Here is a 9,733-nt window from a genome sequence, read left to right on the forward strand (position 1 = left end):
CGTTACTGGCCGAATCATTGGGCCTCCTACCGCCCCAGTTTCGATGCCTCTGCAAAACGTGGTCTCTATCGTGTTCACAAGAAATTGTGAACGGACGACGAACAACCAAACGAAGGGTGATCACAAAAGCTCACCTTTGTTACTAAAATGTTATGTCAATAAGTTTGTACCACCGCTCACTTCCAGACCGCGCATTTTATGGATTTTGAGTGACTTAAATTTTCACATAAATTGTGAGGGTTAGTCTACACAAAAATACTAACCAATCTCAGGTTGTCTGATTACAGCTTCTTCATCATCACGTGCATCTGCATAATATAAATATAGGATTAAAACATAAATGAGTCAGTACCATAAATAACTATCAAAGAGAGAAATTATGTTTTTTTTTCTTTGTTGTAATTGTTGTTTTTAAGAAATTTGTGTTTCATTCCAGTTGTTCATGTTTTCCACAGTTCACGTGCCGAGAAGAAGCGATAGCCCAATAGCATTCTGAACATACAAATTACACAATTACTATTTAGTTCTGGATGTGTATGATCTACTCGAACTTAAAGATAAATTGTTTTGATAAATTTGATAACCATTTTTATTAAAAATTCGATCTAAATATTAAAATTAATTAAACAAACCTTTCTCCTTACTATTCAACGTTTCACACGATCCCTCACATGAACCATCAATAGCTCCATCTGAAAAACATTATGGTAGCCGTTCTTAGTATTGCATTTTAAAAGGAACTGTGGAGACAAAACAACAACATGGATTGTTGACATTCGTTCCTATCTTAAGACGAGTTTACATAGCGATCGAGTACCGGAATTTAGAATTTCATAGACAATAAAAATTCACGGGCATAACTGTTTACCCTTTATAATTATAATCTATACTGCACTTAAATTAAAAGTGAAAATTAACAGACCCCCTATGAATGGCCTCCAGTTTCCTTTTTTTCCAGTTCTTTTTAGGTTATTAATAAAACCCGGCCTAGCCGGCCTGGCCCGGCCCAAACCACGGAAATACCCGATTCCGACTGTACGGAAACCACCGGAAACTTACGGACGGAAGGCTAATGTAATTACGAATGATACCGTGTCGATATCAACATGCATATTTAAAATGTAGTATTATGCCCGCGAGGAATTTCTTTGATGAATGGGATAAGACTGCGTATTCTTTCTGGTTGCAAAACCGTCTTAATATAATTTGTAAACGTATACACAGGAAGTCGTTATAGATAGCGTTGTTTTCTATTGCAAGGACGAGCCTTCTAATTAGTTCCAGAAATTTTGTATCGTTATCATAATATACTATTTTATAACCACGTTTTGTCCAAAAAGTTGTTATATTTCGAAGAAAGGAATTCCTCGCGGGCCTCACAAAGTTCAGTTTTTTCTTAGTTGTTTTTTTTGTAGTTTTACTTCTACAATGTCGCCAAGAAATGACGGACACCGAAATAAGGCTTGGTCTATTAATCCATAATTTGCTTACTTTATAAACACACACACACACACGCACGCACGCACGCACAAAAGAGTTTTTGTTTCACATGTGCATGCCCAAAGGTCTAAGTAATTCTTTGTGTCCGGTAACATGTCTAAAAAATAGGTAGTAAATAGGCAGGGTTTTTATACTTTTTTATTCAATGAGACTTTCCAGAAATTATTTTTGTGTCAAAAAATGAATACGAAAAATTTCTAATATCACTGACAATTTTTAAAGCATAGAATTAATGAGCAGTTTTTAAAACTTTTTATTAAAACGTTTAAAAAAAAATCTCAAAGACCATAAAAACATTTAGGGTCTTGTAAAAAAATTTAGGATAGGTCGGGATACCGAAGAATGCAGCGTTGAGTATTGATAAGTTTTACACGCGGGACCCCGTATTTTTAAAACATTCCTGTATAAATATATAGAAACAAATACTGCGATAGGTTTGTTCTGACGCAGTATTCTGAGTATCTCTGGAACAAAACCGAATTGAACTTAGTCGACTGAATTGACGTACGATGAAAGTCGTACGATGAAAGTCACTCATTGAATATTTGTGATACATAGTAGTTGGTGGCATGATGTTTTAACATCTTTTTTATTTTTTTTTTCAAGTTTGCAAGTAATCTCTGAATAAACTGACTAACTTAAGTTATATTTAAATTAGTTCAAAACTATATAGAGTAGAATCGAGATACAAATCTTACCTTTTTTCATTTTTGCATAGATGTCTCGTAATCCGGAGGTCGCGGGGTCGAATCCTGTCAGAGTATTTTGACCGCGACTCCAACAGTCCCTTATTCATCGAGTGTATTTCACATTAATTGGTGAACCAAAACGCGACGAAAAAAGTCTGATTAAGATGACGGTATAACCATTCGTAATTATATTAGCCTTCCGTCCGTAAGTTTCCGGTGGTTTCCGTACAATCGGAATCGGGTATTTTCGTGGTTTAGGCCGGGCTGGGCCGGGTTTTATTAATAACCTTCTTTTTTAATCTGGTTCCCTGTCCAATATTGGTTCCCATTCAAAAGTCGCTGGAGGTTACCTGTCGTACTTTTTTGAAGTTCGCAGGGGACCAGTCTACCTTCTTTTTACTTGGGTGGCAGGGGAGTGCAGATTTGCGAATTCCACATTGACGTGTGGGTACCAGTGTTGAAATATCCATAGAAATCTCGTTTTTGCTTATTTTTCTTTGAAACTACTATGGACCATTGCAGATACTATAGACTACATAAAGACGACTCTCCGGTCCTATGCACCTGTCGCTTTCCATGCCAGATGTAGTGAAATTTGGCCAAATCACCCAAATTTTATAGACCAAAATAAGCCTAACCGGGCCTCACTTTGAACTCTGCCATTCATCCATTTTATATTTTTAAATCCAATTTCGTAGCATATATGTATAGTGCGAACATAGATGCATACCCAGGTGGTGTGGAATGTGTCTCCCAACCACCACTTTATTTCCTAATTTTCACTTGAAAAAAAGTGGATGGATGACAGCCGAGCGTCAGGCCGACATTTTGTTCTGATGTTTATGTTTTAGCCTCAACCGGAAGTACGGAGCTAGGAATCTTAAAACACCCGCCATGTAGAATCATTAACCGTTCCTCATTCCCCAGATATATTAAAGAATTAATAATGATAAATAACCAGTAAGATAGATATGCCTTTATATCTACCCTGTCCTGTTTATACAGAAAATCGACAGGGGCCAAACTACGAAACCGCTCCCCTGCCACCTTGTGACTCAATGCAGACTTGGAGCGCTGGTATAAATTACAGTCTCCGGTACATACCGGATTAACTAAATTTGAACGAAAATATCTTAAATGTATATATTTTGTAACCATGGTGATACTAACCCTAACCTTTAGTCAGTATTTTATGCATATTGTACACTAAATGCATGCGGACATGCAAAAATATGCATATTTTTGACGTGCGCTACAATTGATAATCACTTTCGGGCATGCGCAGAAGACCGCTCCAAGTCTGCAATGAGTTACATCGCAATTTAAAAGGGAAAATGCAATTTTCTCGTCCACTTGAATGTTACATGAAGACTGTTATGTTACAGTGCTATGATCCATAAACGGGCGTCAGATAATGTAGGTCATAAAATGCTTAAATTGATGACCATGTGTTTTTAATTGAAGAGGTAGGCTGGGATCCCATCTATAAATATTGTTTTTCTAATTTTAGAATCATAACATTGCAGACGAAGAAGTGGCATTTCCCAGTTATAAACATATGATAATTGAAGTATTTCATATTAATATGGATATTTTCAAAGCGGGTTACATCAGGGTGCATGTACCACGTGACTTTTTCGCTAATCTGGGGTGCCAAAAACATGGCGGATTCCTCGATAAAGGTAACATTTTCTTAAATATCTTTTCACCAACTTGTTCAAATAAAAAGAAACACGGATGAGTGCCCTCTCATATGAAAATCCAACACTCGGCTACAAGTTTTTTGTTTCAAAGTCCGCTCGTTTTCTCTTAAAGTGCAACCGCGCATCTGAAGTGAACAAATTTGATGATGTTAAGAAGGGGGACATTTCGCAAATTCTATAGATAAACCCTTTAAAAGGCCATAAAAGACTACTTTGCGACACGGATATTTGTACGAGTGTTGTCTTGACGTATACACTTTAAGAAATTACAAATTAAGAGCCTTCAATAGCTTCCGAGTCCAGATTTATCAGATTGCTAAGCAGGGGTCCGTTTTTCTTGATGCTAAGACGGGGGCGTGATTAAAAGATGTGTTATTGGAAGTCTTGTATTTCATTAACCTGCTTCATTTAAGTTTTTTTCCATGTTTATACTGCTTACTTTAAGAAAAATCTAGCTATATGAGTATATGTCAGGTAAATTTCAAATTGTTATGACAAATGAAAGCTTTTCGCCGACTGTAAACTGTAAAATTTTACCTAATGTGAACTACTTAGTACTTAATTTGACTGATTTAATTGAAAATGCATCAACTTTCACTTTATGTACTACATTTCTAACGCGATTAAAGTGTCATGTCTAGATAATTTTATAGTAACCTTTGTAAAGAATACTGTTAAGTTTTTGAAAAAGCATCAGTTTATATTGAATTCTGTTTCAGCCGAGTTAACTTTATTTTTTTTTAGGCTGAATAAAATACATTTGCGCATCTGACATTAGCGATATTAGTTGCCAAAAGAAATCGAAATGTATATGTTATTTCCAGATATCTTATTTTAAGACATTTTGTTCAGAATGTCCTTTTTGGTTTAAAAATATGAATTATTATTATCATTGTAGTACTAAAGCGCATTTACATTTCAGACATTTGTGTGCCAGGAATGCGGAAGGGCTTATAATTCCAAAAAAAGCCTTCTGCGCCACGAAAGAGGCCACAGAAATCTTGGACCTTACATGTATAACTGCGGCGAGCGGTCTTTTCCGGTGAGACTAATAACATTATTATATTACGATCTCACATTGGCATATTTTAAGCATTGCACATTTTGTCCATCTCTTCTTACTTCTAGAATTTGGATTGACTATAATTTGGATTACTTTACATTTTTCATAGCTGATACTGCCGTGGTTTGCAGGAGACCGTAAAGGGTGGATATTTTGGTCCTGTGTTTCAATGACCCTTAGTATGATCTGGTGCCCAACTTCTCAATCAAAGTAAATTTGAAAATCATTTCGAATTTCAAAATATGGTCATTTATGATTTACTTTTGGTCGGAAAGGTAGCGCTTTTCCCCTTTATTTTTTTTTATTAATTATTGTTCTTCATTAATTTCAACTGAAGTGCATTTAGTATATTAATAAATGGGTTCAAAAGAAAATTTTGTGACAAAGATGCATTTAAGAAAAATTCTTGTTGATAAGAGTTCTTTTATTTTTGAATGTGAATTGAGGCATTACAACCTGTAATGATTGTACTCGACTGCCTTGATTGTAACCAAATGTTTGAAATTATTGTTACCAAAAATGTTAGTTTATTGCTAGGCACGTTTTTGTTTCGATGATATTGTTGGTAAAAATATATGTTTTTTTTTTGTATCGAATAGCCTACATAGCCCACAGAATATCATTTTACTGAGCCTGTAAATGTCTCAAGTCGTTTGAACGAAGAATCGGTCTGCGATGTATACGCTTGAAACCGATTCTCATCTTTTTTGTAGATCGAAAGGGACTGAAATTGGCTTTACTTCTTTTTCAGTGCTATTAGCTTTGCAACAATTTACTAAGAAACTAGATAGTGTCAACGTTTTTGCATGCATTCATAAATGATTTTACCTTCAACTTATTAGTCTTTATGTATATTTCATTTTATGAAATTTAATGCCAGTTGTATTGTGGTCAGTTTATCGAACCATCGTTCCTGGGAAGAACCGGCACCATATTCATATTCAAATCTTCTTAAAGAAAATGTCCACTTTCTTTCATAAGAAACATGGCCGGTTTCGGGCTTCGAATCACGGTCGTCTGTGAGAGAGATCTTAGAACTTGACCTCTTTATAGTATGATTAAGTATCAAAATGATCACTGCGTCTATTAAACTTGCAATGTGTTTTATGATAAATATTGGCTCTGAATTATATTTTCTTCTGTGGTAATTCAATGGTTTAAAAAAATTCTTTAAACTTTAACCTTCGAACATTTACTATGATTTCACAACACATGTGAAGAAATTACCGGCACATACTCTGATAATTCAATACATGTATCTAAATAACATTATTAAGACTTTGAAAGTATGATAATTTATTTCATTTCAAACTGCAGTTTAGATATATATTCCAATAAATGCCGTAAAAATAGCACACAAGATCTAAAAAGACGAATACGAATACGAATACGAATAATTTATTCAAGCATAAAACATTCATTACAATGTTTATAGCCTACACAAAATATGTACAGTGTAAACATAGATCTACCAAAATCTGGAACTAGATGGTACAAACATAATTTTCAGGAGAGATATATTCAGTGAAACATTACCAGTAATACAATAGCAATATGTTTCAATGTTTAACAAGACAACAATATCTATATCAGAATTATTACTAGCTTGGAAAACCCTAAGGAATTTGAAGTTTGTTAGCAAATATATGAATTTAGCCAGGTTGCAAATAACTTTTTTTTTGATTTTGCAGACATCATAGATTCAAATTTATTCAATGTGGGCCAGTGACAGTAATAAGGTCTAAAAAGACAAATTTTGAGATGAACATTGCTGTGCAGATTCTAAACCATTTTCAGAAGCAAAGCAAAAGCAAGAACGGTTCACATTCTTAATAATTAGAGACCTGTTTCATCTAGAGTTATCGAAAGTTAAACCAAAGAAACCAATTAACTTAAACAATGAAGACAAAACGAATGCGATAAAAACCAGACTTTTCCGAAGCCGACTTGGAAATGTAGTAATATTGTTAAGAAGCGTTAACTTGACACATAGGGTGTCACCCAAGTATTGAAGTACTTCCGGGTCGTTGTATCCTAGGAAGCAGTTCTTTGAAATTTGAAGTTCCCAATTTGAAGCCATCTCTTCTTTGACTTGTTAAACATTGTGTGTCATTTCTGATGTCTTTAACAGTTGTTTTGTTCGTGTGTTTTTTTCAGGAAAACATTTCTATGCGAAAAGCTATTCCAGACTGGCGGCCATGACAGATGTGGGTGAGAAATCATAAAGAGTGACTGAGTACTTTGATATGTAGCAAAGAAGTTCATTGTTGATGATAGTGTTTCTTTATGATTTATTGAATACGATCAGAAATACAGAGCTCTCAATGCTGTAAACTTTTTGTTGTGAAATTCGCCGCTGAATCCATTTCCAAAAGTGTTCGTTTTACTATACAGCAAAGAAGGAGAAATTGTACCGGGCCGACACCACAGAGTGAAAGTTGGTGCATTTTTCATTAAATCAGTCAAATTAAGCATTTCACTTTAGGTAAAATATGCAGTTTAAAGTCGGTAGAAAGCTTTCATTTGTCATGACTATTTTAATTTTAACATACGTATAACGGGATTATTCTATAATGAGCAGTATTAACATGGAAAAACTTTAAGAAGCGGGTAAATGAAATACCAAGGACTTCCATTACCAAATCGTTGAATCATGCCCCCGTCTTAGCATTAACAAAACCGGACCCCTACTTAGCAATTTCATAAATCTGGCCCCGGAAGCTATGTAAGGCTCTTATTTTGTATTTTCTTAAGGTGCATATGTCGAGAGAATATTTATACAAATATATGTGTCGCAAAGTAGTCTTTTTCGGTCTTTTAAAAGGTTAATTTATTGAATTTACGAAAATGTCCCCCGTCTAAACATCATCAACTTTGTTCACTTCAGTTGCGCGGTTGCACTTTTAGAGAAAACGAACGGACTTTGAAACAAAAAACTTGTAGCCGAGTGTTGGATTTTTATGTAAGACGGCACTCATCCATGTATCCCTTTATTTGAACAAGTTGGTTAAAAGCTATTTAAGAAAATATCACTTTTATCGAGGAATCCGCCATGTTTTTGGCACCCCAGATTAGCGAAAAAGTCACGTGGTACATGTACATGTTAATAATAAAAACTTATTTCAATGTAAAGTTAGTGTGGCAAATTTACAAATAATCTATAAATTTACAGATTTTTCGGTCTGTAAATTTACAGATTGTGTGTAAGAAAATTGATGAAATTGATTTTAGAAGTTTTCAAACATTTGATCTGTAAAATTATAGATCGAAAAATCTGTAAAATTATAGATTATCTGTAAATTTACAGATAATCTGTAAATATGCCACTTTCCAAGACCGTATAATGGAAAAGGCTGTTCGAAAATACACCAGTTCAATTAATTCATACAATGCAATACAATATGGACTTACAAAACTATCTTAAGAGCCGTAGGAATAGCCACCTGCGGGCTATTTCACTATTCTTACGGGAGAGCCGTAGGAATAGCCTGTGAGGCTATTCTTACGGGACCGTAGGAATAGCCACTTCCTTTAGTTTTTACTTCTTTCACAGTCCTATAGGCATTACCCACTTCAGACACTCTGTGGGCAATACCTACCCACAGATCATTTTTCATGCTATTTGAGAGTTTTGTGCCCTCAAGCCCACTTTCTTACTTTCTTGTATTCCTCAAGAAGAGTAATTATTTCACTTGGAGAGAAGTTATTACTTCTGTTTCTCTTAATTTTTGATTCAGCTGTATCAATGCACTTACTGTCAGCCATTTTGTTTTTTTGCTAACAGGAAATATGAATAAGGCCTTATGGGATACATTGCACTGATTTTTTATTGTTAAAAAGTTAACGTTTCGTTAAGGGATTTAACGATTCGTTAACTAACAAACTTTTTAACAATGCTTTTAACAACTGAAAATTTAACGATTCGTTAGCTAACGAAAAAGTCAAAATTTAACGCAATTTATGCTAACGATTCGTTAAATTTAATGAAAGTTTTGAACAACTGGGCCATTAATGTCTTCATGTAGTCCAATATTTATCAATACATGTAGCGTAATTCCATATAGAAATATTGTAATCAAATGAAAGCAGTCCAATAAAATAACACGGTACTGATAATAAAAAGGAAAATTAATATCAAAACTTAATTTTATGTATAGATCTATGCATAATATATCCGGACAAAATCGAAATTTTTTAAAAATAGCATTATACATACATGTATTCTGCATGCGACAACGTAGTCTTACTCCCTAAACGACGACTTCCTAGAGCAACAATTTCTTCAATTCTTCAATATTGTTCACGTTTCCAGTTTTAAAAATTGTGCAAGAATTCATTGCTCTCTGTTTAAAAAGCAGTTTTATTAAACCGATCATGATAGTTCTTTGAGGCCATACTGTCAATGGCCTTTATGATTTTGTTAAGTTTAAATGAAATGTCATAAATACTTTCCAAGTAATGCTCCGGACAAGCCTTATTTTGTATAATAAAGGAAGATAATCCAACAGCTAGGTAAGGTAGAGCTATGGTTCTTTGACACTGCTCTTTGATTGCTCTATGATTATGTGAAATTTTAATAAAATGCAGTTAATACTTTTCAAGTTATACAACAGACGGGCGGACGGACGGAACGACGGACAAAGTGTCAACCAAAGTGCTCGCCCTTCGGGAAGCATATAAATAATAGTAATAATAATTTACGATTTACGAAAATTAAGTGAAGCATTGCATCATCGTATACATAGCTCATATTTTGTTATGTCACATTCCACATTTTC

General features: G+C 34.4%; 1 long non-coding RNA gene across 1 annotated transcript; it reads left to right on the forward strand.

Annotated features, from left to right (window-relative positions):
• The first annotated feature begins 3,801 nt into the window (after positions 1-3,801).
• Positions 3,802-7,741, forward strand: LOC128553661 (uncharacterized). The gene is made up of 3 exons (XR_008369401.1): positions 3,802-3,871; positions 4,815-4,934; positions 7,113-7,741. It is a non-coding gene; the product is annotated as an uncharacterized LOC128553661 (long non-coding RNA).
• The last annotated feature ends 1,992 nt before the right edge of the window (positions 7,742-9,733 follow it).

This window comes from Mercenaria mercenaria, unplaced genomic scaffold (assembly GCF_021730395.1).
Source record: "Mercenaria mercenaria strain notata unplaced genomic scaffold, MADL_Memer_1 contig_4154, whole genome shotgun sequence".
Lineage (NCBI taxonomy): Eukaryota > Metazoa > Mollusca > Bivalvia > Venerida > Veneridae > Mercenaria > Mercenaria mercenaria.